Below are 19,317 nucleotides of genomic sequence, written 5' to 3' on the forward strand. Positions count from 1 at the left end.
GGCTAGAAGAGCAACACACATGCCTTGGAAAGTGAGAAAGCAAGCAGAACGAAAGGGCCAAGCTTCCAGTCAACATTAAAACATGCCAGTGACAGATCACCCATACAAGATTGATCTTTGTTCCCCAAATACCCCAGACTGAATGGCGTTATGAAGGCCACCAGCCAGGATCTCAGCATTTACGTACAGCCACACTTCTGAACTGCCCTAACCTTTCTGCATGTGGATTTTACTCTCTGGGATCAGCTGTGAAAGTCAGATCTGGACTGAGCTCCAACATCCTCAAATGGCTCCTTTTTGGGGAGAAAAGGGGAGCTGGCCTGGGGTTGTGTCCTAGCCCCTCTCTAGTCACAGGAATAGCTGGCGGAGCATCTGTGCAACTGAGGTCATTCCTTTCATAACGTTAGCCAGTTTAGGGGTAGGAAAACTCAATGCAGCCTTGTTTTGGATAAACACCAAAAAGCATTTTGGGAATCTGGCCGAAATAAGCTGATTCTCCAGAGTCCATAACACAAGTGGAAAATGTGGGTAAGAGCTTACCTCTGCTATTTGCAGCCTTCCTGTAATAGGTTTATCCTGTGCTCAATGGGAGCTCCAGGGTACGTGGGGGCCTCTGCAGTGCCCCCTCTCTGGAAACCCACTGAGCTGCCCCCAGGCTCCTGCAGGTCCTGGGGAGCATTCGGGGGCTGAGCTGCTGGTTTGTGCACAGATAGCCCAGAGTGTACAGGGACTGAGCAGCCAAATGGAGTCAAGAATGGAAAAGTGCCCGGCCCTTCCTGGCAGAAGGGACAGCGTCCCATGCAGGAGATGTCAGGCTGTCCCACCAGAGCTCCTCCTTGCCACCACCACCTGGAAGAACACAGAGCAGTGCCCAGGGAGCAGCAGCACCTTGATTGCCTGGCTTGACAGCAGCACAGACAGCCGTGAGCAGGTCCCCCGTCAGCTGCCAGCCGGGCGGGATGTCTGTCAGCAGCACCAGGGAGAAAGGCCCCGTGTGCTTGCCAGTGTTTGTTAGGGAAGCCCAAGTCAGGGAACAAAACTGCGGAGCAAGACAATACTCCTGATTCGAAGGGGAACATTTCTTCCTCCATTAATTATTTCCCATGCTATTCCTGGCGGTGACCTTCACTGGGAAAGAAAAAAAATAATCCCATTTGTTTATATATCTTTTATCCAACTTCCTATACTAAAGCCTCTGGCTAGAATGAGTCACATTTATACCAGCTATCACATTATATTATGCTCTGTCGGTGCTGCTACCTGCCTTCCCTTCCTCACCATTAGGGTTTGTTAGCATTAGAGCAGGCAATTTGCAGCTACATTTAAAGATTACCTGCCTCGGCGGTGGTGCCCATCTGTGGAAGTAATGCCATGAGGATTACATTTGAGGCTGCTGGCAAGCCGCCCCGGCTTGAAGGGAAATCATCCTGCTTCTGTGCAGGGAAGCGTTTGCCTGTTGCAGAGCAGGTGCCTCTTCTCTGACTGCTCACGATGAAATCCTTGGTGTACACCACTGGCCCCTCATGCAGCCACTGTGGACTGGCCAAAGAAGCAAGTGAGCTTTGTCTCCCATTTCATTTACACTTTTTTCTTCCTCTGCTGTATAAATGATGGCTGAGACACAGCGCTCACAAAGCATCATCACCTTTTACATAAGGGGCACTTGCAAGCAGGTTAGCTCCCAGACATATTTCTTGTTTGTTTTTTTTTTTCCATTGTACATTTGGACTGTGGCAATGGTTGAAATCTCCTGTCAAAACTGAAGCCATGCCATGCCCAAAAATGCAGAAATGCCCAGGCAGCCCTATAACTGAAATGCTTCTAGCCTAAAAGTGAAGTTGGCAAAAGGCTAAAAGAAAAATGGTATCATTAGGGGTCATAACATAATACAGTACCTGGAAAAGAGGTTGATCTTCATCCCACAGAATCCCCAGGAGTCCTAGTCAAAATGCAGGCATCCCAAAGAGACTGAGCATTTTACTCAGACTCATCTTTTTGTCTCCCACACAAATGCTGCTGTTATGCTTCTTCCATTGCCAAGAAACCCATGACCTGCAGCACAATGACGGGATGAACGCTGGTTCCAAATTCAGGGCTGAGGACTCCTCCATTTCTGATGGATGGACTTAGCCATTTCTCATGGCTTCCCAGGTAAGCCCATGAAGTACGTACAAAATTCTTTTTTTAAGCAAAACAGCATCATGTACCTTAGTGTAAAAGCAACTAATTTATAGCAAATTACAACAAGAGTGGCAAAAAGCAGGTGGGAAGGAAAACTTAATGGTAATATATAAAAGTATTTTTATTCAGCTGGCATCTGTGGAAGAGGTCATGGTCTGGAAAGGGCAAAATGTTTTCAACAGTCATTGCTCTTGCTATTGCAGGTCTACTTGCTTTTCTGCGACATGAGAATGAAGCACTGTGCTTGAGGTAAACCACTTTCAGGTATCAAATCAAATAAACAAACCAATAAGGCACATGAAAATAAGCAAGGTGTTTTTTTCTTTAAATTTACTGCTTCTGCTGCTGCTTTCATTATACCACAGGCATGGAATATTTTCAGTAGCTTTTTCTAATCTGGAAATAATAGATATGCACTACCTTCTGATGCAAAACCACCTCTTGACATTTGTAAGCTTTGTTGATAGAGGAAAGGAGGCACACAGGACCTCCTAAGCAAGACTTTATTCACAGGTACAAATCTTTATTCAGTGATGAATGAATCCTTTCAGAAATGCTAATATCAGCACTTACACAGCGTGGCCAAAGTAAACAGCAAACGGTTGGTTCATTATTCTTTTTGGATCCTTTGCCAATTTGCAGTTCTTCAGAATTAGTGTTGAAAAAGGCACTGTTTTGTTGGAAAAAAAAATGAAAATGCATTTCTGAACTAAACTCTACTGATGGGAATAGATGACGCACCAGCCCCAAGAGAGGGCTTCCCTGTGAACCCGACCAGGGTGAGAGGAGGAGGGGCAGTAAGGAGATGGAGCATTTCGATAACTTGGATCATATCTGACTGCTTGCATTCCCCCAGGAGATTTACTACTACTTCTGAAAGCAGCAGCCAAAAATATGCTTTGATGTATCTTTTATCTAGGGCTATCTAAATACCATCTTGATAAATTGCATTTGTGCAATTGAAGCACTGAAACAGAGAGGGCTTATGTTCCGCCTTCTACCATAGGCTCTTGGTGTGTCCTTGGAGAGGCAATCGGGATTTGTGTGCCTTATGAGTTGCAGTAAACTGGAAGCTGGCAAATGTTGTCCCAATTTTCAAGAAGGGTAAGAAAGAAGACCCTGGTAATTACAGGCCTGTCAGTCTCACTTCAGTGCCTGGTGAAATTACAGAGAAGATTATTCTGGGAGTTACTGAAAAACACTTGAAAGACAACAGTCATTGGTCATAGCCAACACAGGTTCACAAGGGGACAGTGCTGTTTAACAAACTTATTTTCCTTTTATGACAAGGTTCCCATCTAGTTGACCAAGGGAAGCCAGTAGATGTGATCTTTTTGGATTTCAGCAAAGCTTTCAATATTGGTTCTCGCAGCATCCTTCTGGACAAATTGTCCAGCATACAGCTAAACAAATACAAAATATGACAGGTGAACAATTGTCCGATGGGCTGGGTTCAAAGGGTTACAGTAAATGGGGTTACATCAGACTGGCAGCCAGTAACTAGTGGGGTTCCCCGGGGCTCCATTTTGGAACGCGTTAATGTTTTTATACCTCTTTAATGTTTTTATAAAGATCTACTTGAATACATACTCTGTAAGTTTGCAGATGATAGTAAATTAGGAAGAGCTGCTGACTCCCTTGCAGGAAGAGAGGCCCTGCAGAGAGATCTTAACAAATTAGAGGGTCAAGAAATCACCAACCACAAGAAGTTTAGCAAGGGCAAGTGCTGGATTCTGCACCTGGGACAGGGCAACCCTGGGTATATGTACAGACTGGGGGACGAGAGGCTGGGGAGCAGCCCTGTGGAAAGGCATCTGGGGTTTCTGGTGGACAGCAAGTTGAACACGAGGCAGTGGTGTGTCCTGGCAGCCCAAAGGGCCATCAGTACCCTGGGGTGCATCAGGCCCAGCACTGCCAGCCATTGAGGGGAGGGATTGTCCCGCTCTGCTCTGCACTGGTGTGGCCTTACCTAGAGCACCGTGTGCAGTTTTGGGTGCCACAGTATAAGAAGGACATAAAGCTGTTAGAGAGCCTCCAAAGGAGGGCTACAGGGAGCAAGACATACAAGGAGCTGCTGAGGCCCTTTGGTTTGCTCAGCCCATAGCAGAGCAGGCTGAGGGGAGGCCTCACGGCGGCCTGCAGCTCCCTCACGAGGGGAGCGGAGGGGCAGGCGCTGAGCTCTGCTCTCTGGGGACAGCGACAGGACACGAGGGAACGGCATGGAGCTGGGACAGGGGAGGGTCAGGCTGGGGGTTCGGGAAAGGGTCTGCACCCAGGGGGAGGTACAGCACAGGAGCAGGTTGCCCAGGGCAGCAGTCACAGCACCGAGCCTCTCAGAGTTCAAGAAGCATTTAAACTCTCTCAGACAGATGGTTTAATTTTAGATGGTCCCTGCAGGACCAAGGAACTGGACTTGATTTTTGCAGGTTCCTTTCAGCTCCGGATGTTCTGTAATCCACCTGGGCCCCTGTCAGCCAAGCTGTGGAGAAACCACTTCCCTGCATGGCCAGCTGGAAGGAAGCTCCATGCACCGTGAGATGGACAGCTCCTGCAACACACAGTCCTCCTGAAACCAATGAAAACAAATTGACACTACTCAGATGCTAGCCGCCCTAAAATTAATCATATGATTCACTAGGAAACAAATTCTTCAGTTTAAAAGTTACCAGCAACAGTTGTCTCTTCTGGGCCTACTGCTCCCACAGAAGAACCAAATAAAAGACCATTTGAAAAGGTCATCGCTCGTTTTAATGTAAAGCAACTGGCTTTGCTTTGACTGCAGAGGAATGTGACTTAAATTAGGCCGGCTGACTGTGCTGAAGAGGATTACAGTTTCTCACATGTTCCTTAGCATAGCCCAACCATGGATGGTGACCTCTCTGGCTAAAACCATTGGAGGAGATTCAACCCTGCCCTTGGGTATTTGCCCCCATGACGAGAAAATAGATGGAAATGGAGTTGCCAGAAGAAGCTGTTGAGGGCATCAACAGGATTCCAGCAAAAAAAGAACTTCCTCGGATCAAAGAGGATGATTATTTCTCATTCCTCACCCTCCTCCGCCCCCAGGTAACTGAGTGCTGCTGGGTTCAGCTGGGGAAGAAAGGGGGATGGAGCAGTAAGAGGTGATCTGTTTTTGTTAAGGGAACATATACAACAAATAACAGCTGCAAAGGCTCCCCGGGGTATTGAAGTCATTATAATTCGGGGGTTTTCTTCCCCAATTCAGGCTTTAATGGGAAGCAACTTTTACCCTTTCTAAAGGAGCACTCTACACAGTAAGCTTGTTAAGCTTGGAAAGTGCTTTAGGAGCCCCTGGGATGAAAGGTGCTCTAGGAATGAAAGCTGATATTTACGATTATTGCTTGAAAGGAACAGAGAGGAACACTAATGTAAAATATGAATGGCTGCTAGTGCTAAAAAACGTGTTGTTGACTTTGTGCCAGGGAAGATAGTTCCAGCTCTCAAACCTGGATGACAAGGATTTAGGAGGTGCAAGAAGTGGAAGAGACTCCTGCAAATAACAGCAAACGCCAACAGGCGTGATATGTAGGGCAAATAGGTGTCATGGGTTTTTCTTTTCTTCCTCCTAAAGTGCAGGCTGTACGATCTCTTTCACCCCAACTCAACCAGCCAAAACAGGCACCCATTAACCACCACAGTACTGCTGCTCTGCGCTCCTTTTAAAGGAGGAACCTCCTGATCCCTTAGGACAGAAGGGGAGAGACATATCCTTTGTAAGTGATCATATGTAATGGATTGGCCTGAGCAGGCTTGTATCTAATCTCACTTAACGTACTATAAAGCAGAATCAACTCCAGACTAACGTAAATTAAACTTCTCTATTTTATAAAGCTATGAGAGAAGACAATAAGGCTATCAGGCTCTACTCCTGCAAATGCTACCTGCACTCTCTCAGCTTGCATAAATCTCTTCTGTTGATTTCACACTGGGCATCTGGCTCCCTGATGTGGCACTCCACAGCTCTCAGGGAGGATGTTTTTCCATACAGTGCCGGTACTGAGAAATCTTCACCTTAGTCTGCCAGTCTTCCATTTTTTTCACTGACAAAAGCTCAAAGAAAACCCTTAGAGAGAAAGATTTCTGCTTCTTCAGTTCTTCAAAAACGAGCTCAGAAGTGACTATAGAAGAAACCTTCACAGCAAAAACCCACAGGATCTCAAGAAGGGATTTTTTTTTTTTAAATATAGCAGAGAACACAGCATGCACAAGAGGCTGAAAGCTAATACATACCATACACATTTAAATTAGATATAAGGTGCCTTTTTTTTTTTTTTTTTTTTTTTTTTTTAACAAGTGAGTGTGATTAACCGCAGCAATGAATTATCAAAAAGGGCTGCCTTCTCCAGTTCTCAGGCTTCAAATGCCTTTCAGACACACACTGAATGTCTCTAGGGACAGGGAGTTCATGCATTAGCACTCTACCCAGGCTGAAAAGCCCCTGCATCACTCTGGGCAAGTCTTTAAACCCCTCCATGAACCATTTTCACACTTTCTAACATGTCTACACCACTTGCCAGCCAGGAGAACCCTCTGAAAGCTTGCCCTGGGTCACTGGAGCTGTGCCTCCCACTCTGGAGAAGTAGTGTCACCAAGCCAACACCAAAGGGACAGGTTGTACCAGCAGCCCTTTGCTGGTGCACAGCCACCACGCTGGTACAACCTAAAGGGAGCGAAGGGAAAAACCCCAAGAGCCCCGTGCAGTGTGTGCTGCTGCTCACGACTCCATGCATCCCAGCAGGGTCTGGGGTGCAGGGCACTCCTGCCAGCTCCTCTCCCTCCACACTGTTCCCTTTTTAGGCACAGCCTAGTGCTGATGAGTCTGCATTAGAAATAACAGAAAGTCCTTGGCCTTTTTTTTTTTTTTTTTCTTTTCCCTGCAGCTATTTAGGCCAGCTCTGGCTAATCGTGCTTTCTAACTTAGACTCAGTCACTGCCATGGCAACCATTTCAACACGCAGTTCACAGACTGCCTCTGAGATGTACAGCTCCTCTGAGAAACACGTACACCTTGATGCTTCACGAGAGGCTTTAAGAGAGGAGAGCTATCATCTGCTACACTGACACATTTTTTTCTACCATCTTACCTCTGGCAGCATGAATATCTGCTTTCAGCTCTGAATAGCTCATCACTTCTGTCCCCATTCCCTCCCCCCAAAATAGGTTCTTTAAAAATTGGCACAGATTTATGAAGATGAAAGAGAAAGGTGTAGGAAGGGAAATGCACTTGGGAATTCCACTCTCTGGCATCCAAACTCACCCGTGCAAGAATGCGGCAAAGCCTGTCCTATTGCTGCTGTGAAGGAAATCCTGTTTTGCTCTGTTGTGTCACCATGGAAAGGGAGAAAGCTTCTGGGGCTTGCTTTCGGTTTTTCTCAAACCCCAGGAGAGATGGCAGCCAGGAAGCAGGGTGGGTGCTGCTCTTCCCTGTTTGCAAAATATTCCTGCTGTTTACAAACACAACTGTCCTGCAACATGTATAACCCGATCTGTGCTTGTCCACGTGTAGGGAGCAAGACTCAGACGGCACTGGCAAAGCATCTGCCTGGAACATTTGCACCCATTTTCCAACTGCCAGCTCCGAGGACATTGCTCGAGATCTGCACCTAGGTTTGCTTTGGCTGGTCGTGATGCCTGGCCCTGACACCCGGCTGGCACAGGAAGGTGCTGCAGCGAGGTGCTGCACCGTGCTGCCTACCAACCACAGATCATTTATTCTGCTCACACGTAACATGCTCTTCTCCCCGGTGCAGTCAGAGAGGAGGCTGTGACTGCTAGCATCACAGTGTAAAAAAAAACCCTTATTCATTTCTTTATGTAATTGTGGCTGCCCTGTGGAAGAACCTGATTGCATGTCTTGAATGTTTTCTTTTATGTGTGTGTAGGTTTCAAATACATATGGATATAGTGCGTGTGGTGTCATGCTGACCCTGACCAGGTGTAATTACATCGTCTGTTCCTTTCTTCCCATCTTCTTCTGCATTTATATCTCTGTCCACTGTCAGCAGGCCAGCAGCCACAAGCACGACCTGACCCCACCCCTACCACCTACTTGCCATTAGGCAAGAAAAATGCTTCTGCTGCTGACCAAGGGAGAGGAGAAATCCAGGTGTACCCACAAACAAATACAAGCCAGTGCACCCAAAGTAACCTGGGTGACACCTCAGATTTCAGCTTGAATGTACCACTCAGTCCCCTGATGTCAGCCATAAGAGAGCCACCCTCAAACATGATTCTTCACACTGCTATTTTCTCTAGGAACAAAATTTGACAGAGACAGACCAGAGACAGCAGCAGTCCCTACGGCAGGCAGATAAATCTGAACCAGTAGGTAAATAATACATTGCAGTGGCCTTTGCCCTGTTATTTTAACGCATGCACATGCAGGCAGACATGCTATTTCGTAAGCCCTGCATATGCACTTCTCAATCAAGTATCACTTATATATACCATCTTCCACTGAAATCAAACCTCTGAGATGGCTGAAGTTAGGAAACACGGTGTGTGCTCAGAGAGAAACATCATGGATAGTCTAGCAAATCTCAGGGACTTCTCGACTGCAAATAGACTGCCTGGGGGACCCGGAGCCTCAGCTGTCCTTTCTAATCTGCTACCTAAAGTCAAGACCAAGGTTGGCAGGAGGAAAATATAGGACACAAGCTTTTAGCCCACATATTTTAATGTTAATGCATTCCTGTAACTATAATAAGCACAGACAAAATTATGATAGCTCTGTGAGACTGGGAATACTGTCTTTATGGCATGTGTGTGCCATTGGCCTGATACTTCACCGAGTCAAACTTCTACAGATCACTGCAATGACTTTTGCCACACTCCCCTTTCCCAGCGTGTCCTCTGCTGGCAGCCTCTCACTCCTCTGTGCGTAAGGAAGCGCTCTTGTTAGAGAGGGCACAGGGACAATGGCTGGAAACGAAGCTGGAAGAGTCCTCTCTTTCCCATGTCCCACAGAAGGTAACTTGTAACAGACAGACTGGCAGCATCTAGAGCAGAAAATCAAAGCCTGAACCAGGGCACAGGCAGAGGAACTCGGCCGTCCCTACCTCCAGCCCTCAGCACGGCTCTGGACACTTTTTGCCCAGGCTGCCAAATGCTCCCCACAGCATTCCCAAGCACAGCTTGGGAGTTAGCGTGGGTCAGGGACTGCCCTCAGTAGGTAGTTTGTACGTGGCCGTGTGATTTAGGAGGGTAAGATCTGTACCGCCACGGACGGTGTTCCTCAGCCAGAGTGCAGCTCCTGCCCCTGCCCACCCTCGTGCCACCTGGGCTTGTGCCTCGGGCTCCAGCCAGCGGCCAGTTGACCTGCCTCTGTTGTGATGAAACCGGGACCTGTCCCCGAGCCAGCTGCACAAACCCTCTCCTCCACTTTGCTCCAGTGCAAAGTCCAACAAGCCGACTTCAGCCACAGGTGGCTCAGACCGGCACGCCTGACGCTGTAGAAGGGGAGTGGAGAAGTGCTGGCAGAGTCAGTGCCACCTCCCAGCTGGGCGCTGAGCCTGCCCCTGCTTTGCCCCGCCAGCACAGAGCCCACCAGCTGAGCTTAGCCCTCAGTGGCTCCTGGGCGTACCTGAGATGTAGACAGAGGGCAGGCGGTGCTGTGATTCCTGACGGCCTGGCCAGCCCTTCAGGCTGCTCACAGGGCCACCCTTCCTCTCTTCTGTGAACACCAAGCACACCACTCAATGGCAGGAGAGCAGCAGCGTTCGCTTAGTTTGCTTTCATGCAGCAGTCCAGGCAGCATGGCTTCGCTCCACGGTACCGAGCTGAGGAAAACCATGCAGAAACCTGCATCGTGCACTCTTCCCATTTGCTTTGGGATCCAGTGTTAGGAGCTGTCCTGCTTTCCATCAGGAAATTCAGAGGATGTTTCTTACTCGTACTTATAAAATACCGAGGTCCTGTTATGCTCCAGGGGAGGGCGCTGGCAAGGGAGAGAGCTCAGGCCTGTTCCACTGGGGCAATTCCCATCCTCCCAAGCACATCAGCAGATTGCAGGCAAAAGCAAACATTGCAAAAATCTGTTTGAGGTAAAGCACAGAAATTGCTTGAGTGGGTTTTTAACCCTTTTTCTTCTTCCTAATAATGAGCTTTTTCTTTTTTTTACAAGCACGCTCCTGGAATGGGAAGCCTCATAGTTTGGGGATATGTTCACGCTGGGAACGTTCACGTGACCTTTCAGATCACATTCCTCCTATTTATAAGAGTATTAGTCATCAGCTTAGAGAGCAGAACTAATACCATGTTTGTTAAATGACTAAATGTGCACTATGAATAACCAGCGGTGGGTATTTAAAACCGCAGCTCCATCCAAGAGCACACAGAGAATCCACAGCTAGCACATGTTTAGACAAAGCACAAATAATAACACTGCACGTAAAATACATCTGAGAGGCAGTTTGAAGGCAGTTCCCCGCAGGAAACGAGGGCTGAATTCACTGAATAGATTGTTTTCCAGAGATAGCTCACCTAGTTATCCACACAGCAGAGCTGGCAACAGAGCACGGCAGCTGAGGAATGAAATGCGATGGAGCACAACTCCCCTGTGCTGCAGCCCGGCCATGATGCTGCACAGAAAATGTCGGGAGCGTCCTGCTGGAGGTGTACAACTCTGTCACTGGCAAACCCCGAGGTTTAGGAGCTCTGAATAATGCCCAACTCGCTACCTAACGTTGCTCAGCTTAGCTTGAGGGGAAACACAATACAAACTGTGTTCGCTATTGGCCCCGACACGTTTGCAAGCCCCAGCCAAGGTGAGCAAGCTTTGCACATCCCAGATGCTAGCAGTGCCTGCAGCATTCTGCCACGAGCAGTACCAGTTCCTGGGGCAGGAGGCATGGCACCTGCCAGGCACCCAGGGCTTCCCTGCTCCCTGTGTGCCGCATGGGAAGCGCTTTGCAGGATGAAATGAGCACAGGCAGTGCACTCGGACCACTCTGGTGAAACCAAATGAGAGAGGCAGGAGCACATCTGGAGCAGAGGCAGAGTGAAGGGCAAAGGCGTGGGAGGAACAGGACGATGGAAAGTGTAGACAGCAGCATGGAAAATGGAGACAGCCAGCAAGCTACGTGCCCTCCCTTCATTTTATAAAGTTTAGTGCTAATGTCCAGTGATGCACTGCCACGCTGCATGGGACAGCGTTGTGAGGACACTGGGACAGCTGGGTGCACCACACTTCTGGCCAAACCTTGGGGCGAGGACGGACATTACCAGCAAGAGGCACGGGGCTGCAGCCACGTGGCAGCTTCAGGGAGCCGCCCCTGCCAGCAAACCTCCGTGGTGTCAACACAGCCCAAGGGAAGAAAGCGCCACGCTGCAGGCAGCGGCCGAAAGGCTTGGTGGGACCGTGGCAGCTGAAGGTGCAAATATCACTTCCTTATTGCAGCCTGCGCAGCGCGGAGGATGTTTTGAATGGCAGTGAATCACCTTGTAATCATGGCCAGTGCGTCCCGGCTGCCGTGTATCATCAGGCCCTCCTCTGGGTCAAGCAATCACTTGAGGGTGAATCAGCGCTGCCCAGGTTTCTCCTGGCGCGGGCGGGCAGCGAGCAGAGCTGCCTGCAGCCTGCCCCAGCCAGGCCGAGCGAACGCCCCACCTCGCCTGCCCAGCCCTCAGGAGGCAAGGGGCAGCCCTCACTCGTGTCTGGGCCAGGTGGGGGAAGGGTTCGCCAGGTCTCACCCCCGCCCTGTTGCTAATATCAAGTAATAATAGTATTTAGCACTTCCATAATTACCTTTGCACTCTGGTATCACAGGCACAGCTGAATTGGAAGTCATTAAGATCATTATAATGGGCTTCAGTGGATCCTTTCAGTTGGAGGCATTATTTAGCCAGGCCTCATTTTCGTGGTTATATCTGAATAAGCACTATGCATTGAGGTGAGGTTCACAGATGAGACACTCCTGCATAAAGGCAGTCTCCTACTTGCAAAAGCAGAGTAATGTCATTATGCATCATGTTTCACCAGACTTCAAAATGCCGAGGAAGGTAAGTCAGGTTATAACCGGCTCCACCTGTGACTTGTAGGAGCTGCGAGGCTCTTCCCATGGACGGGCACTTGGGAAAGCTCTGCCCTGAGCTCCTACACACGGCAGTCATTTCTCAGCAGCCACCATTCTGGAGGCTTTCACTGGTCAGTGCAAGTAGCCACCACGAGCAGGTGTCAGCTCAGCAGCTCTTCCCCTGGGGGTAAAGAGGAAGGGGCAGGAGGCCGGCAGCCCTGGGAGCACCTTGCACAGGGAACAGGAGAAGTGTGCTGACCCAGGGAAGGTGCTGGCTGCTGGCCTGAGCTCAGAGCAGCACACGGACATGAGGCTGTGCTGGCCTGGCTGCTGCTGGGGCCGGTGAGCAGAAATGTAGTCAGGGCCTCCTGGAGAAGAGGGACCTACTGATCCCACGTCTATACTTGGCCATGCTTCTGTGTGTGGCCTTTAAATAAGGAAGTATTAAGTGCCCCTTTAATTTTGGGTACCTCATTTCCCTGTTCAGAAATGCAAATAAAGGCACTTAATTTCTCCCGTTTTTGTTTGTCATTTATATTTCAGCTGGGAATCCCTTGGGAAAACATCAAGGGTTTCTAGGTGTTCCTGTCTTACTAATAATAAAAGTAATGTGCTGGTTTTGTCATTAGAGAAGAAGGAAATGTTAGCACACGGAACAAACACTTGTACTGCAATTTCTTGTGTTTAGAAAAAGAACAAAAAGATAATGGAGCGTAAGACTTTGACCAAGAGCAAAGGTAAAATCACGGCGGCTGATTCAGTGCAACAGAAAGGACTTAACACAGTTGGCAACGTTTCAGCCTTCTCGGGAACTTGAACATGGGAATTTGTCAAAAGCAGTATAACATATCCACAATACCAGCATGAAAATAAAGGTAACTGTTGGGCAAAAGCATTATTTTCACTAGTATGAAAGTATTTTGAGCACAAGCACAAACCTGTGTTTATTTGTTGGTGTGCAGTTACTGTCAACACAACCAACCCAGAGAATCCAGCCCTGCACTGCTGTCCCCAAACACAGAGGAAATGCCAGCTGCTCTCCTAATGTGCTTGTGACCGAACTGCTCAATCCATTCCCCAGAAACAGGTGAGAACACAAGACCCAAACAAGCTTTGGTGCAGTTTAGAAATGCAGCTGAGGCACAAAGCTGCAGCTCTACTTGAAGACAAGCTAGCTTGTATAAAAAAACATCGAAAAGCAGTGGTATTTCCTGAGCTCTGGCTGTATCTATGCTGTAAAGGAGTTTCCCATGCTGTTTCCTTAATTAGCACAAATATGCTGACAACATTCTCCATGCTGAAATCAAGCCATAGGCCACTAAAAAGTTTTATCTATCTGCGCATCCAAATTTACCACGTGCTGAGACGACATGTTCCAGTGCTGTAATCAGTACCCACATTATAACATGGCTTCGTCATGCATCCAGTTGCTGAAACAGACTTTGATGTCCCAATATGAAACCTATTTGTCCTGCAGTCAGCAAATATGGAAAGTGCCAATATATACATTCGATGTTTTGCAAGTGCTGGGACTGTGTGCTGGCACTTGCTGGACCATGTTGACCACTGCGTGAATTTAAAAATATGACCCAGTTGAATTAGAGAAATAACATGATCTGAAGGCCAGATTCTAATCTTATTTAATCTGAAATAAACACGGAATAACTCATTCGGCATCCAGTAATTTACTCTGGTTTCACCATGGAGCGATCAAGGCCGCTGTTATCTCTTTACACAGTTTGACCTGAGTTTAGTCCTGTCAACAGGACATGTTATAATACGATCATGCGGCAGTCAAACAGAAAAGACAGCATGCCAATACGGTAAATACTGTAGTACCAGCCCTGGGGAAGAGTTTAGCAACCCTGTGACAGGTAGGGTTTAAGTGTGTGAACCCTGAGCCTTGCTCCCGAGACAATTTTTGCTTTGTTGGTAATGCAGCTGGCAGGGCTAATTCCAAAAGCAATTTATGCCTGGCCAGCTCATAGCTAAATCTGAGTGAAAGCTGTGACAGCTAACGCCATTTCCTCCTGGCCAAGGCAGCCAATTTTCCAGGACTGGTTTGGTAAGGTGCTGCCTGCTGCCTGGACAGGGCCCTGCAATGTGCAGGGGTGAGTGGTCGGAGCCCTGCTCCCCAGCCCCAGCTGTCCTGCAGCGGGGCTCCCCCGGTGCCCTGCACCGCGGCTTCCAGGAATCCACCTCCGTTGCTGCTGCTCCGTGGCGTCACGGCCCAGATCTTCCCAGAATCGCTTGGCACCGACGTGGCCAGACAGCATGGCAGGTGGCCCTGCCAACAGAGCTGCTGCCTGGAAAATCTGCCCTGTGGACGTAAGCTGAGCATCTCGCCGTCACCCGCTGTACCTCTTTTAGCTGGATACAAGGTCACAGTTGTGAGAGAAACATGAATGTGTCTTTGATGACATTGACATACATTACCCATAGTTTCTTGCCAAAAAGAAAAAGAATGCCAGAAAGTGATGCCCCGTGAAGAACAAATTAGATCTCATTCTGTATCCCTTCACCCTCAGAGAAGGGCTTTGAATGTCACTGACTTCGGAGCTGAAGCTGTCACCCAGCCCACAGCGAACGAAACCAGGGTGACAGCTACATTCATCGCCTGCCTGCTGAGGGAGCTGTTTTCTTCCCTGTTTTATTCCAGGCCATTTTATGCGTTTCAATAATTGCTCTTCAGTACCATAGAGCAGCTTTAGGACACAAACTTGATGCCATGCTGAGCTGAAATCCAAACTACTGAAAGCCTGAGCCTAGGCAGAGCAAGCTGTGCAATTCAGTAACGCAAACTAAGAGCTTCCTCTTCCCAACCCCATTCCTTCTCCCTGAAAGATAGTTTGCATGTTTTACCTGAATGGAAGCCCCAGCCTACACACCAAGAAAACTTGCCTACTCTGGGCTGTGCGTCAGCACGAGCCAGAGGGCTGTAAGTCAGACAGAGAGCAAGCAGGCAGCTCACTCAGGAAGGCTTCCCCGAGGTTCCCCATTGTGCTAAAGCAGCAGAAAAAAAAACATTCACCCCAAGACTGACGTACCTTTGCCTCCCACAGAGCTCAGTACAGATCATGATTGCTCATATGTAGAGAATAGAACCTTGCAAGCCTAATATCATTTACACTGGTTTTACATGGTTTCTTTGTCTCCTTTGGAAATACCCCATCTTTCTTTGGTGTTGCCAAGATCAAACCAGGCTCAGTCAGCAACTCTGAGCACTGTTAAGATCTGAGTCTTCCTTCCCTGACAAAAGGCCAAAAGCTGTTCTTCCTCTCCTTCAGTTCCTTCCCACCAAAAATATAGTTAGAGAAGCTCACAACAGGAAGGCACAGGCAGCTTGGAGCCTGCAGACCATTCACTGAACACAGGCAAGTGCCACACAAACTTGCCTGCAGCCCCACTGCTGGTGGACCTGACCAGGAGGTACCACCAACACAAGTGAAAGCTTCCACAGTCCCCTTTCTCTGGAGGGTTTCTGCTGCACTGCCAAGGCTAAACTGATGATTTAGGATGTTGAGGTCTTCCCCTCTAGAAATAACTCCATAAGCACCACTCTTGGCACATACTGCACTGGAGCTGGCATCCTGTTTTCTAGCCCTTGCCATGGCAGCTTAAAAGAGGTTTCAGCCCGCACCGTTTATAAACTCAGCTCAGAAAAACACCAGGTTTTAGTTTGCTGGCAGAAGGCCAACAGGCCTGACCTCGATCATTAGCCGTACAGGCATTACACTACAGAACTAGAGAGTGCTAAGACAGCAAATGCACAAGACTGATGGCTTGAGAGCAGTCCAGGCCCATTTCTCACCCCACGGGCAATGCTGTGACCAGCGAACATACCACGACATGCTACGCAAAGAAAATCTCACACCTGACAGTGTGCAACCCTGTGCTGTGGTACAAGCCTGGAGCAAGGATGTACAGATAGCTTTGGAGGCAGGATTGCTCATTTATTTATCACAAAACTCAGATGAAGTTGTACGACTTATATTGCTATAGGGCAAGGAGTGGAGGCAGACAGACAGACTTTTTACATTTCCAGTAGACTTGTTTTAGCAACTGATGACATATGGGAACAGGATTCTCCAAATTTCCCTTAGCTCAAGAAAATGAACTCATATTTCCCCATGTCTCATTAGTTCTGCAGTCAGCTCCTGAACCTAGTCAGGCGCTATTTAAAGCCCCAGGCCTCATATGCCTCTCAGCTAGTTCTTTCCCTGTGCCATGCCCCCTGCGCTCCCAAAGGGAACAAGACCCTAGCTCCGGGAAATCATTTTCCATAGAAGCTGACTGAAATGTCTCTGTTCTTCCCCCAGAAATTAGGCGTGCCTAGAGCCAGGGGCTTGAATTTACCAGAACTCAAAGAAGTAAGCTGCTTATGCAGGTGAAATTTGATAGAGACAGTGGAAATAAATGGCAGCTCGATATTTGAGGAGTTCCTGTGCGCTGTTCCGCTTGCATCTACTAGCCCACAGGTGCCCTACAAGCTAAAGATATTTCAGCTGACTTGTTTTTTCATGCCACCCTCACACGTTTCTAAAAGCATCCCTGCCGCTCACATGCCAGCAGGTGCTGACTTGCTTGCACACAGCCCTCGCAGTGACTGTGCCGCACACACGCAGCGCAGGTGAGCCCCGCGTTGCTGCCGTGGGTGCGGAGCCATCGCCCCACCCGCGCGGTCACGTTCTCCTCAGCGTAACCCCCGCACGGCCTGCGCAACGCCCGGCCGCTTCCAGAGGGACGCCTGCGCTCCCTCTCCTCCGCCCCTCTGAGCTCAGCAGTCGGGAACACGGAGGAAAACGTGTGGCCACGCAAGCTCGGGATGAGCAAACAGCCAGCCCACGCTCTGTCCGGCAGCGCTGGTGCCAGGTTACGTGGGGACGTGGCAGCGGAGCCCACATACCGCTGCTGGGCTGCGAGCACTTCAGAGCCGACTGACTCGACTCAGGAGACCGAAATATAAACAGTACTTTTCTGGGAGGAGCGGCTCGCATCCAAATACTCCCCCATCTTAGTCACAGGTTGAAATAAATAAATAAACAGAGGCCTCCTAATCTCGCAGCTGGCTTGCTCGCAGCCATGTGACTGGCACCAGCCTGCACCCTGACGTGAAATACGGGCCCCAAAACTGGCTCCTGGCTTCGGGCGCCCCGATGGCACAGGCAGGACGAGAGGCAGCCCCTAACGGGGCAGGCGTAAGGGAACACCCACCTGGCAGAAAGCAGAGCCCAGCTGCACGCCACCTGCTCCATCGCACTGACATCAGGGAAATACTGAGGGGGGCCAGGACGCATTTAACCTAGAAATCCTCCTGTGACCACATGGACCCGAGGTGAAGCAGAGCAGACCCGGGGCTGCTCTCCATCCCGTGCAGAGCAAGGGAAGCAGGAGCCACCGGGGGACCAGGAGGATGGAGGCGATGGCTGCCTCCTTCCTCATCCCTCAGTGAGCGCCAGGAGCCAGGAGGAAGCCGTGGGGCATCAGTTCAGAGTTGTTCTGCTTCTTGTCCTCCTTCCTGCAGCATCTGCAGGATGGAGAGGTAAGCGGACCTTGGATCAGCACAACACAGCACTCACCGTGCTGCCTCGTGAGCTGCGAGTCTGGCCCAAGCTCCCATGTGTGCCTGAAAGACAATCCCGGCATCAAATGTATTCCTCCTCTTAATCCAAGCTAGAAATGGCTCCTCAGCCTCCAAGCTCACTAGGCTACATTAAAACATCTAAGTATAACCAGGAATGCAGCCGGAGAAAAACTTCAGGACATTTAAGCATAGGGTGAGCAACCACGAACATATATTTTTATAAGAGCTATTCCAATGGGCTCCAAGAGCTAAGTACAGTATATCTGCCTGTTGCTAATTATATTTACTGTGGGTTTTTTTTCATGCTGAAGATGAGTCAGAAAAAGAAAAAAGTCCTTTATTGTTGTGGAAGCAGAAGGATGTCTCCTGAGGGTGTATGTAATGCACTACTGTCACGGCATGACAATGGAAAAACTGACTGCTGAGCCAACCAAACCCCCATAAATACCTAATGATATCTCTTCTGGCCCAGATTTCCTGCAAGTCGGTGCCTGAACTGCATACAGAATGACAATCAATATGAAAGGATCTCTCTTCTCAACAGAGACAGAATTTAAGAGCCCAGCTGAGCATTATATTCCCGTTCATACAAAGAGATCCTTTCAGAAGTCTGTCACAATAACCTAAAGGTGGTGATCCAGCAAAAACACTACCAGGCCTCTCCTCACCCTCTCCTCAACGCCTCCCACCATTAACACGGAGAACTGGCTTCATCGAGCAGGCATCATTATTAATTACAGCATTGTTATGCAAACAAAGCGTGCCTAGAGATGCATCAGGTCTGCATTCACATGAGACAAGAGCAAAATCTTCTTCCTTTTTCTTCCTCTTCTTCTGGCGTGGGTAACTCCGCCGCCTCCTTTAATCGGCTTGGAAGGCGGCCGTGCCAAGCACCTGACCCAGTTATAGGTATGTGCACAGGGACAGCGAGCCCATTGTGAGAAAACCCGGCCTTAGCACATTTCTCTGGCCGCCTGCCAGCCTCAGCACGTTGGGCAAGTGACTCTGCCCGGCCACTGCGGTTACATCAGTCACCACCACCTCCCTGGATGTCATGGCACAGGAAGCGGCTGCCAGGGGAGAGCAAGGCAGCCACTGGGGTTTTGAAACCGGCTTTCCAAAAAACATTACAACACCCTTGCTGATTTCCAGTGGGTTTGTTCAGTTCCTCCCTTCCCGTGAAGACCACACGGATGTTGAAAGGGCATTTTGCCCTGCCATCGAAAGGCGGGCTTCTGGGGCCGCTTCCCAGCTTACAGCCAGGGCCAGAACCAAACTCACAGGCTGCTATTTAGGGGAAAGAAACACAGATACACTTTTATTCTATTGCAGAGGGCGAGTCTCTGTGCTGCTCCTTTCCAGCACAGGGAGGCAGGGCTGGAAGGCTCCTTCCCAGCGACTACAAAGGCCCTGCCGGCCTCAGGCAGCTCAGGCCCGTGCTCCCTGCCTTCCCGAGGCACCGCGTCCCAGGGGCGCAGGCTGGGACTGACAGCACCAGGGATGCGCGCGCTGCCTTGG

At 49.2% G+C, this 19,317-nt stretch overlaps 1 protein-coding gene across 7 annotated transcripts in view; it reads right to left on the bottom strand.

Annotated features, from left to right (window-relative positions):
- Positions 1–19,317, bottom strand: part of TOMM20 (translocase of outer mitochondrial membrane 20) — a 47,646-nt gene that overhangs the window by 9,944 nt on the left and 18,385 nt on the right. For 2 of the 7 annotated variants that reach the window (XR_014691296.1, XR_014691299.1), the window contains one exon: positions 541–4,747. The exons of 4 other annotated variants lie outside the window; for them this stretch is intronic. The gene's annotated coding sequence lies outside the window, so the exon portion shown is untranslated. The remainder of the gene's footprint in view (positions 1–540; positions 4,748–19,317) is intronic. One more of the 7 variants, XR_014691295.1, reaches the window with a different exon arrangement.

Source organism: Aythya ferina (assembly GCF_964211825.1).
Source record: "Aythya ferina genome assembly, chromosome: 3".
Classification (NCBI taxonomy): domain Eukaryota; kingdom Metazoa; phylum Chordata; class Aves; order Anseriformes; family Anatidae; genus Aythya; species Aythya ferina.